General features: G+C 35.9%; 2 long non-coding RNA genes across 2 annotated transcripts; both read left to right on the top strand.

Moving 5' to 3' along the window:
* The first annotated feature begins 355 nt into the window (after window positions 1-355).
* On the top strand, window positions 356-2,542 carry LOC141658494 (uncharacterized). Its single transcript, XR_012549281.1, has 3 exons — window positions 356-512; window positions 610-718; window positions 2,489-2,542. It is a non-coding gene; the product is annotated as an uncharacterized LOC141658494 (long non-coding RNA).
* Window positions 2,543-6,349: 3,807 nt separating this feature from the next.
* LOC141658493 (uncharacterized) lies at window positions 6,350-8,836 on the top strand. The gene is made up of 3 exons (XR_012549280.1): window positions 6,350-6,506; window positions 6,604-6,712; window positions 8,479-8,836. It is a non-coding gene; the product is annotated as an uncharacterized LOC141658493 (long non-coding RNA).
* Window positions 8,837-8,989: the final 153 nt, after the last annotated feature.

Below are 8,989 nucleotides of genomic sequence, written 5' to 3'. Positions count from 1 at the left end.
GAAATATAATTTTATTATATTTTGAAGAAAAGTATTTATTTTGATAGTTTTGAAATGTTTAAAAATAGTTTAAACCGTGTAAAATCTTTTATTTCGAAATAAGGGCGTATCGGGGGAAAATGACAATTCGTTTGAACGTTGGGTAAACGAATTTGGAAATGGGTCGTATGAATACTCAATTTTATTGTAATCTCGTGTTTAAAGACTTTGGACTTGACGGAATTTGCGTTTGACTTACGGATTTAATTATTATTGAAACGAGTTAAAACCGACTCGTAAAAATCCCGACTAAAAATCCCGCACTCCCTTTTCCTCCTTTCTTTCTCCCTTACGCGGACCACACTCCCCCTTTTCTTTCTTTTTCTGGTTTTGTTCATATCATCATCATCAACATTTCACTAAAACACCATTTATATAATTTCAAGCTCAAAATCGACGTAATTTCTTCGTTACTAGTCCGTTTTTCGCATAATTTACCTTTCCGGAATCCCCTCGACGCGATCTACAACTTGGTACAATTTAATTTCAGTTTTCATTAAGTTATTTTAAGACCAATTTTCGGAAATTCGGTATTTTTGCTTAATTATCGTGTTTTAATTGTTTATTTAGGTGAAGGATTGGAAGACGAGTTCGGGGACTCGTATATTGTAGAGGATAGCGGCTAGTGTCGTTAGGGTTTGGGTTTTCAAGGTGTTAATTGCTCTTTTTCTAGCTTAAGGTAACATATTTCGAGTTACTCGAACGATTATCGTCACAATCTTTGTTGTTTTGGATGTTTTGTGATTTTTGGTTTAAGTAATAATTTTCACATGTTAAAATATGGTTGCATGCATGCTTAATTTAAGCCTTTTGGTTAGTTTAAGTTAGGATATTAGTAATGGAACGATTAATTAATGATTGGATGATGTTAAAACGAGTTAAAATGAAGAAAAAAAAACGAAAATTAAGAGGTATAGGGTGACGGGCAGCAGTCGTCAGGGCAGGCCCGTGGCAGGGCCCACGGTTGGCTGGTCGGTCCGTGCTTGTTTCGCGGGTTTTCGTACAATCTTGGTCTTTTCAGGTTAATTAATAATAGAATAGTATAAGTAACAAATGGTAGTATTTTGAATTGAAGCATACTAGTAACAAAAATTATGTTAATGAAAAAAAATTGTGCTTATATTAATAGTTATCACATGTTAGGATAGTTTACCAAATGAATTTGTAAATAATAGGCTCAGAATGAATTGTATAGGGATAATTGTAATGCTTTGTTGATTGTGCCGAAACCTGAGCCTTAGTCCCTTTGATCGATGCGATGTCGATTAATTGAGTGATTGGTCACCGCAATTTGACCCGCACTGTCCGCAGGGCTGGGGTTGCGGGTAAAAATTCGGTTGAATGAATTAGATAATCGGCCCTTTTCTTGTTTTAGGCCATTTATTATATCTCTATTTCACATGTGTAGTTAGTTGAATTTAAATAGCTTCTTATTTAGTTAGTTGAATTTAAATAGCTTCTTATTTTGTAGTAATGGCCCTAGTTTCCCCTAAAGCCTTAAATATTGTTACTATTGTTAGAATTAGAAATTAGTATTGAATACTTATTGAGGATTCTTTGGGATTGTATCTTTGTAAATAGACATTATAAGCCTTTCACATGATAGAATGCTAGAATTTATATTGATAAGTAGGACTTTTTGCCCTCTTAAGGTTAAGTGGATGTCTTACTTGACTTGTGTGGTGAGTCATGTGTGGTGTGGGCTAAAATATTCAAGCTGGGACTAGCTGGGACTAGGTCCTAGGTGAGTATTTCGGCCTCCATCATAGATAGGTCTTTATAGTCTTTGACGAGTATATGTTCACTGCTTGATAGCCTTTGTGTTCCTGACTAGTGGATGTTTATCCAAGTTGGGGCATGACCTCGTACTTATTTTGATAGTATGGGGTCGGCTTAAGTACTAGCCAACCCTTCGGTGGTGTCCTTAGGGTACTCACTTCACTTTGTTTTAAAAAAAGTTGTGGGTCTTGGGTGCGGTGGTGTGTATCCGCATGTCTAGGTCTGTGCAGATTTTAGGCTAGGGTTGTGTTGTCTCTTGGCCATGTTTTCTTAATAGTAAATCCGAGCCAAGATACCGGTTCGATTACCTTCCCTACCTCGTGGTATAGACTCGAGTTACAAAGTGACTATTGACCGTGCTAAGAACTTATGCCTGTCTTTGATATATTGCTCTTTCTTGTATGGTGATTTTATGAATCGTAATAGGTGAGATGTAAGCGGTTCTGATTGATAAAGTTTGGATTACTATTTGTTATATGATTCACATGATAGTTTAGTTTGGTCAGTTTAGGGGTCAGTTGTTAGAATACATGATAAGTGAATGGTTTATCAAATTGTTTACATGTTACATTACATGTTACATTAATTTTGACGATTCGTGGCTGGGAGGACTCGAAGTTACTCCCCACTGAATTGTGGCTTTCGTGTTTGTATAAAATGCGATTGACAGGTTGTTGATGCTTGGTTTGGGGTCACAGACGAGCTAGTGAGCAAGGAACCTTGGACCTAGTTTGGCTTTCTTTTGTAGAAACCTTTTATTTTTTTGGTTTTGTATATAATTTGAAGGGACATATATCTCCCTTTTCCATTTTGGGTTTGTATCACTATATTTCCGCGTCTTAAGTTATGTATGTAAATTAGCTTATCAGTTGTTGCAGGGTTTTTGACACTCTTCTTGAGTTGGATTAGTTGTGAATGGTTTAGGAAGAAAGATTTTTGAAATTGCAGGTTTTTGGACTAGTTGAACCATTTACAAACATATCCTACCAGTTTTTCTGTAGAATTTACGTATTTAATTAAGGCTAGAATTAAGGGTGTCACAGTTGGTATCAGAGACTATTGCTCCCGACGCACGTTTGTGCACCCCACTTAGAATCACTTGACCTTTTAATAATAAACTTGAGAGAAGGGTAGGATGGGTAGATTTAGGATTTTATGTGGTAGTCTGTTTGTGATTGCTAATTGTTAGGTACTAATTGATTTTCTCTTTTACAAGTTGGCTCTCCAATAAATGTAGATAATGCTATCTTACCTTAATCTTCCAATCTCGTTGTTTATTCGTCTTTTTAATTCCTCTTCTTTCGCCTTGGTAACTACTCTTCTATTCTTTCTCCCGATTCATCTTTGGTTCATTTTCTTCTTATAATAAAGTCCATGTGGACACCTTCCTTTTATTCCGCAGGATAGTTTCCTTGTTCAAGAGAACCCGGTTTTGGAGAATATATCATTAGAGGGCGTGAACGAGTTGGGAAATTGATTGTTTAAGGTTTGAGTTGTATAGGAAAATATAACTTGGGATCCTTTGGTTAGTCTTGTTAGCTGTACTTAACATGAGAGCCTAGTGAGTTGAGAAACACCTTGGGACTTAGTTCTATTGAGAGCTTGTTTGTTATAGATGTTTGAGCATGGGTACTACCTTAGCACATAAGATGGAATGAACCTGAGCTACTTCATTTGAGAGTCTTAATGTTTCTTGTGGAAAATTTAAGGAATGATAGTTAGCCCTAATCCTTGTAGGCCTTGAAAGGAATACAATAGGACATTGACGTTGCTTAATGGATTGGTATCGTACTTTGGAATTAGTTAGTTTGTTAAACCTTTTGAGTTGACCAAACCTAGTATAGAGTAGCCTTGTTGACCTTTCGAAATTTGAGAACACGTGGTTGACCTTTTTAATCATATCTGAATTTGGGAATTTTGGTGGAATGTTGTTTAATGTAGTTCGTGAGTTCAAAGATGTGATTCTAATTTATGGTATTGGAGACTAGAAGTACTAAGTCGTGAGATGAGGGAGTAAACAAGCCATGGTACTTGGGGATGACATAGTAAGTGAAGTTCGATGATGAGAATGGTAAAGGAGATACTTTGGGACATAGATGATAACAAATGAATTGGTGTGGTGAATTGATTTTGGCTCTTAGAACCAATTGAGTTGAGGAATACCTACCATTGTGGAGTCCTTGTTAGTCATATAATTTGGTAGACTTTTGGGGGCTTTGTTGAGCACCTTAGTGGTGTAACCTTATCATATCAATCATAAGCTTTGATGAGTGTTTAGTAAGCGGTAGCCCTTTCTTTGTGCCGCTTCTATTCTCTTTTCCTTCTCTTTAACGTTCGTTGAACCTTGTTTTTATGCTAATTCTTACGTATCTTCTTCTTGCTCTAGATATTTTCTTAACTCGAATATCTCTTGTTTTTGTCAACCGTTATCGTTACGGTCTGACTCCTTAGTTTCCTAACTTGACTGGTTCATGCACCCTTTGAAAATATTTTACCATTTCTCTATTCCTTTATCACTCCTTATCTCCTTAGTATAGTTGATACCTTATTGACCATGTTTACGGAGTTAGTGAGAGGTGACTTGAGGATATAGGATTGACTAAGTAGTCGAGATTGTGATTGGCTTCCATAATCACTTTGGAGATGAGGGTTTGATAATGTATATGTTACCATGTGAGAAATGTTAAATGTGAGTTTATTAGTTGGTTTTAGTGAGTGATATTGATTACTACTTGAGGTATGGTATGAAAGAGAGAGTAAGCTACTTTATTGGGAGGTTTTTAGCGCTTGTTTTGGAAACTAGAAAGGGTAATGGTATGGTTGACACCAATTGTTAGGCTAAGGAACATAATTCCAATGTATGGTTTTAGGAACTCTGAAGTGATAAAGTGTTGTTACAATTATGACCTTGTTCCTTGAAAATTTGATGGTAAGTAAGTTTAGGATATCAAATTGGAAAGAATACTTCTTGGGGATGTTGATGACCAAAATGGATTGGTGATGTGATTTGGTATTAGTTGGCTCTTGAGAGTTCTTGAGTTGAGAAAGACTCAGTGTTGAGAAGAATTTGTTAGCCCTATAGATTTATAGACCTTGATGTCGCATTGAGTACTTGAGATGATGGGATGATGTTGTAGCTGAGTGTAGATCCGCTTTTGGTAATCCTTAATAAGCAAAAGGATAGAAAACTTGAGATCCTATTGATTTTTCAGAGTTTGGGGTTGATATGTTACTACCTTGTTTTGAAATAAGAATCTTGTGGGATATTTGAGGAACTTTCTCTTGGAGTTTATAGATTGATATTGGGATTCTTGATTGAAGGTTTACTTTTTGAAGAAACCATAGTTGACACTAGTTGGATACGAACATAGCTTTGTTGGAAGCTTTGACCTTAGGCTTGTGGAAGTTGTTTCTGAATGTTTTAGGATTTGGAACGATGAGATCACGCTTATAGTGGAATACCTCGTTTCAGGGAATAGATTAGGATGAGGTAACATAAGCAATTGAGGAAACCCTTGGGAGTAACGTGATTATGAGTTTTGTTGTTAAGAAGTTTTTGGAACCGTTTTGGGTGTTGTTGTAGTTCGTGACAAAAGTGTTGGGCATTTCCTTGTTGTCTGTTTTTCCTTCTTCCTTGATCATGAGCGCACGCTCATATCTCTTTTCCTTACTTCATCATACTCCTCTCATAAGTTTGATGTGGGTAACCTATGAAACTCTGTCTTTGACACCCATTTAGGTTCGACTTCAATTCTTACCTCATGAAATTCATACAAAGACCTTTGATTATTATTCTTATTATAGAACTTTAAACTAAAAGTTTGAAAATGCTTGTATGATTTTCAATGGTTTTAACATTAGTGAATGTTGAATCTCGTTGTTGGTGACGTCCCAATAATGGGTTTTCTCATTTATTGGTGTAGAAATATTTTTATATCTTGATATGAATATGGTTGTTCTTGTCTGATCAACAAGAGTATCACCGTTTCATTGAAAAGATACCTATATTTTCTTATAACTATAATTTCTCCTTCTAAGTTTCGAGGACGAAACTTTTTAAAAGGAGGGGTGATTGTAACGCCCCGTAAATTTCGGACCGTTAATATGTTTCGAAAATAATTAATTAATCAAGTAAAATTTGACAATAATGTATTTAAAGTAAAAATAATTCAAAGAAATATAATTTTATTATATTTTGAAGAAAAGTATTTATTTTGATAGTTTTGAAATGTTTAAAAATAGTTTAAACCGTGTAAAATCTTTTATTTCGAAATAAGGGCGTATCGGGGGGAAAATGACAATTCGTTTGAACGTTGGGTAAACGAATTTGGAAATGGGTCGTATGAATACTCAATTTTATTGTAATCTCGTGTTTAAAGACTTTGGACTTGACGGAATTTGCGTTTGACTTACTTGATTTAATTATTATCAAACGAGTCAAAAACCGACTCGTAAAAATCCCGACTAAAAATCCCGCACTCCCTTTTCCTCCTTTCTTTCTCCCTTACGCGGACCACACTCCCCCTTTTCTTTCTTTTTCTGGTTTTGTTCATATCATCATCATCAACATTTCACTAAAACACCATTTATATAATTTCAAGCTCAAAATCGACGTAATTTCTTCGTTACTAGTCCGTTTTTCGCATAATTTACCTTTCCGGAATCCCCTCGACGCGATCTACAACTTGGTACAATTTAATTTCAGTTTTCATTAAGTTATTTTAAGACCAATTTTCGGAAATTCGGTATTTTTGCTTAATTATCGTGTTTTAATTGTTTATTTAGGTGAAGGATTGGAAGACGAGTTCGGGGACTCGTATATTGTAGAGGATAGCGGCTAGTGTCGTTAGGGTTTGGGTTTTCAAGGTGTTAATTGCTCTTTTTCTAGCTTAAGGTAACATATTTCGAGTTACTCGAACGATTATCGTCACAATCTTTGTTGTTTTGGATGTTTTGTGATTTTTGGTTTAAGTAATAATTTTCACATGTTAAAATATGGTTGCATGCATGCTTAATTTAAGCCTTTTGGTTAGTTTAAGTTAGGATATTAGTAATGGAACGATTAATTAATGATTGGATGATGTTAAAACGAGTTAAAATGAAGAAAAAACGGAAAATTAAGAGGTATAGGGTGACGGGCAGCAGGCCGTGGCAGGCCCGTGGCAGGCCCACGGTTGGCCCGGGTCGGTCCGTGCTTGTTTCGCGGGTTTTCGTACAATCTTGGTCTTTTCAGGTTAATTAATAATAGAATAGTATAAGTAACAAATGGTAGTATTTTGAATTGAAGCATACTAGTAACAAAAATTATGTTAATGAAAAAAAATTGTGCTTATATTAATAGTTATCACATGTTAGGATAGTTTACCAAATGAATTTGTAAATAATAGGCTCAGAATGAATTGTATAGGGATAATTGTAATGCTTTGTTGATTGTGCCGAAACCTGAGCCTTAGTCCCTTTGACTGATGCGATGTCAGTTAATTGAGTGATTGGTCACCATGAATTTGACCTGCACTGCCGCAGGTCAGGGGTTGCGGGTAAAAATTCGGTTGAATGAATTAGATAATCGGCCTTTTTCTTGTTTTAGGCCATTTATTATATCTCTATTTCACATGTGTAGTTAGTTGAATTTAAATAGCTTCTTATTTAGTTAGTTGAATTTAAATAGCTTCTTATTTTGTAGTAATGGCCCTAGTTTCCCCTAAAGCCTTAAATATTGTTACTATTGTTAGAATTAGAAATTAGTATTGAATACTTATTGAGGATTCTGTTGGGATTGTATGCTGTAAATAGACATTATAAGCCTTTCACATGATAGAATGCTAGAATTTATATTGATAAGTAGGACTTTTTGCCCTCGTAAGGTTAAGTGGGTGTCTTACTTGACTTGTGTGGTGAGTCATGTGTGGTGTGGGCTAAAATATTCAAGTCGGGACTAGTGGGACTAGGTCCTAGGTGAGTATTTCGGCCTTCATCATAGATAGGTCTTTATAGTCTTTGACGAGTATATGTTCACCGCTTGATAGCCTTTGTGTTCCTGACTAGTGGATGTTTATCCAAGTTGGGGCATGACCTCGGTACTTATTTTGATAGTATGGGGTCGACTTAAGTACTAGTCAACCCTTCGGTGGTGTCCTTAGGGTACTCACTTCACTTTGTTTTAAAAAAGTTGTGGGTCTTGGGTGCGGTGGTGTGTATCCGCATGTCTAGGTCTCAAGATTTTAGGCTAGGGTTGTGTTGTCTCTTGGCCATGTTTTCTTAATAGTAACCGCCGAGCCAAGATACCGGTTCGATTACCTTCCCTACCTCGTGGTATAGACTCGGGTTACAAAGTGACTATTGACCGTGCTAAGAACTTATGCCTGTCTTTGATATATTGCCCTTTCTTGTATGGTGATTTTATGAACTCGTAATAGGTGAGATGTAAGCGGTTCTGATTGATAAAGTTTGGATTACTATTTGTTATATGATTCACATGATAGTTTAGTTTGGTCAGTTTAGGGGTCAGTTGTTAGAATACATGATAAGTAAATGGTTTATCAAATTGTTTACATGTTACATTACATGTTACATTAATTTTGACGATTCGTGGCTGGGAGGACTCGAAGTTACTCCCCACTGAATTGTGGCTTTCGTGTTTGTATAAAATGCGATTGACAGGTTGTTGATGCTTGGTTTGGGGTCACAGACGAGCTAGTGAGCAAGGAACCTTGAACCTAGTTTGGCTTTCTTTTGTAGAAACCTTTTATTTTTTTGGTTTTGTATATAATTTGAAGGGACATATGTCTCCCTTTTCCATTTTGGGTTTGTATCACTATATTTCCGCGTCTTAAGTTATGTATGTAAATTAGCTTATCAGTTGTTGCAGGGTTTTTGACACTCTTCTTGAGTTGGATTAGTTGTGAATGGTTTAGGAAGAAAGATTTTTGAAATTGCAGGTTTTTGGACTAGTTGAACCATTTACAAACATATCCTACCAGTTTTTCTGTAGAATTTACGTATTTAATTAAGGCTAGAATTAAGGGTGTCACATTGTTAAGGACTTGAACCCTAGACTAACTGAGATGTTCCTTAAAGGTCGATGCTCTTTTCTTAATCTGATTCGATGTTAATTGCCATTCTTTGAATACTTTATCCATAGGTAAATTAACTCGTTCTTGGTTAATCGCCC

This window comes from Silene latifolia, chromosome 6, assembly GCF_048544455.1.
Source record: "Silene latifolia isolate original U9 population chromosome 6, ASM4854445v1, whole genome shotgun sequence".
Taxonomy (NCBI): Eukaryota; Viridiplantae; Streptophyta; class Magnoliopsida; order Caryophyllales; family Caryophyllaceae; genus Silene; species Silene latifolia.
The sequence above is the reverse complement of the archived record's forward strand: the minus strand, read 5'-3'. Positions and strand labels throughout refer to the sequence as shown.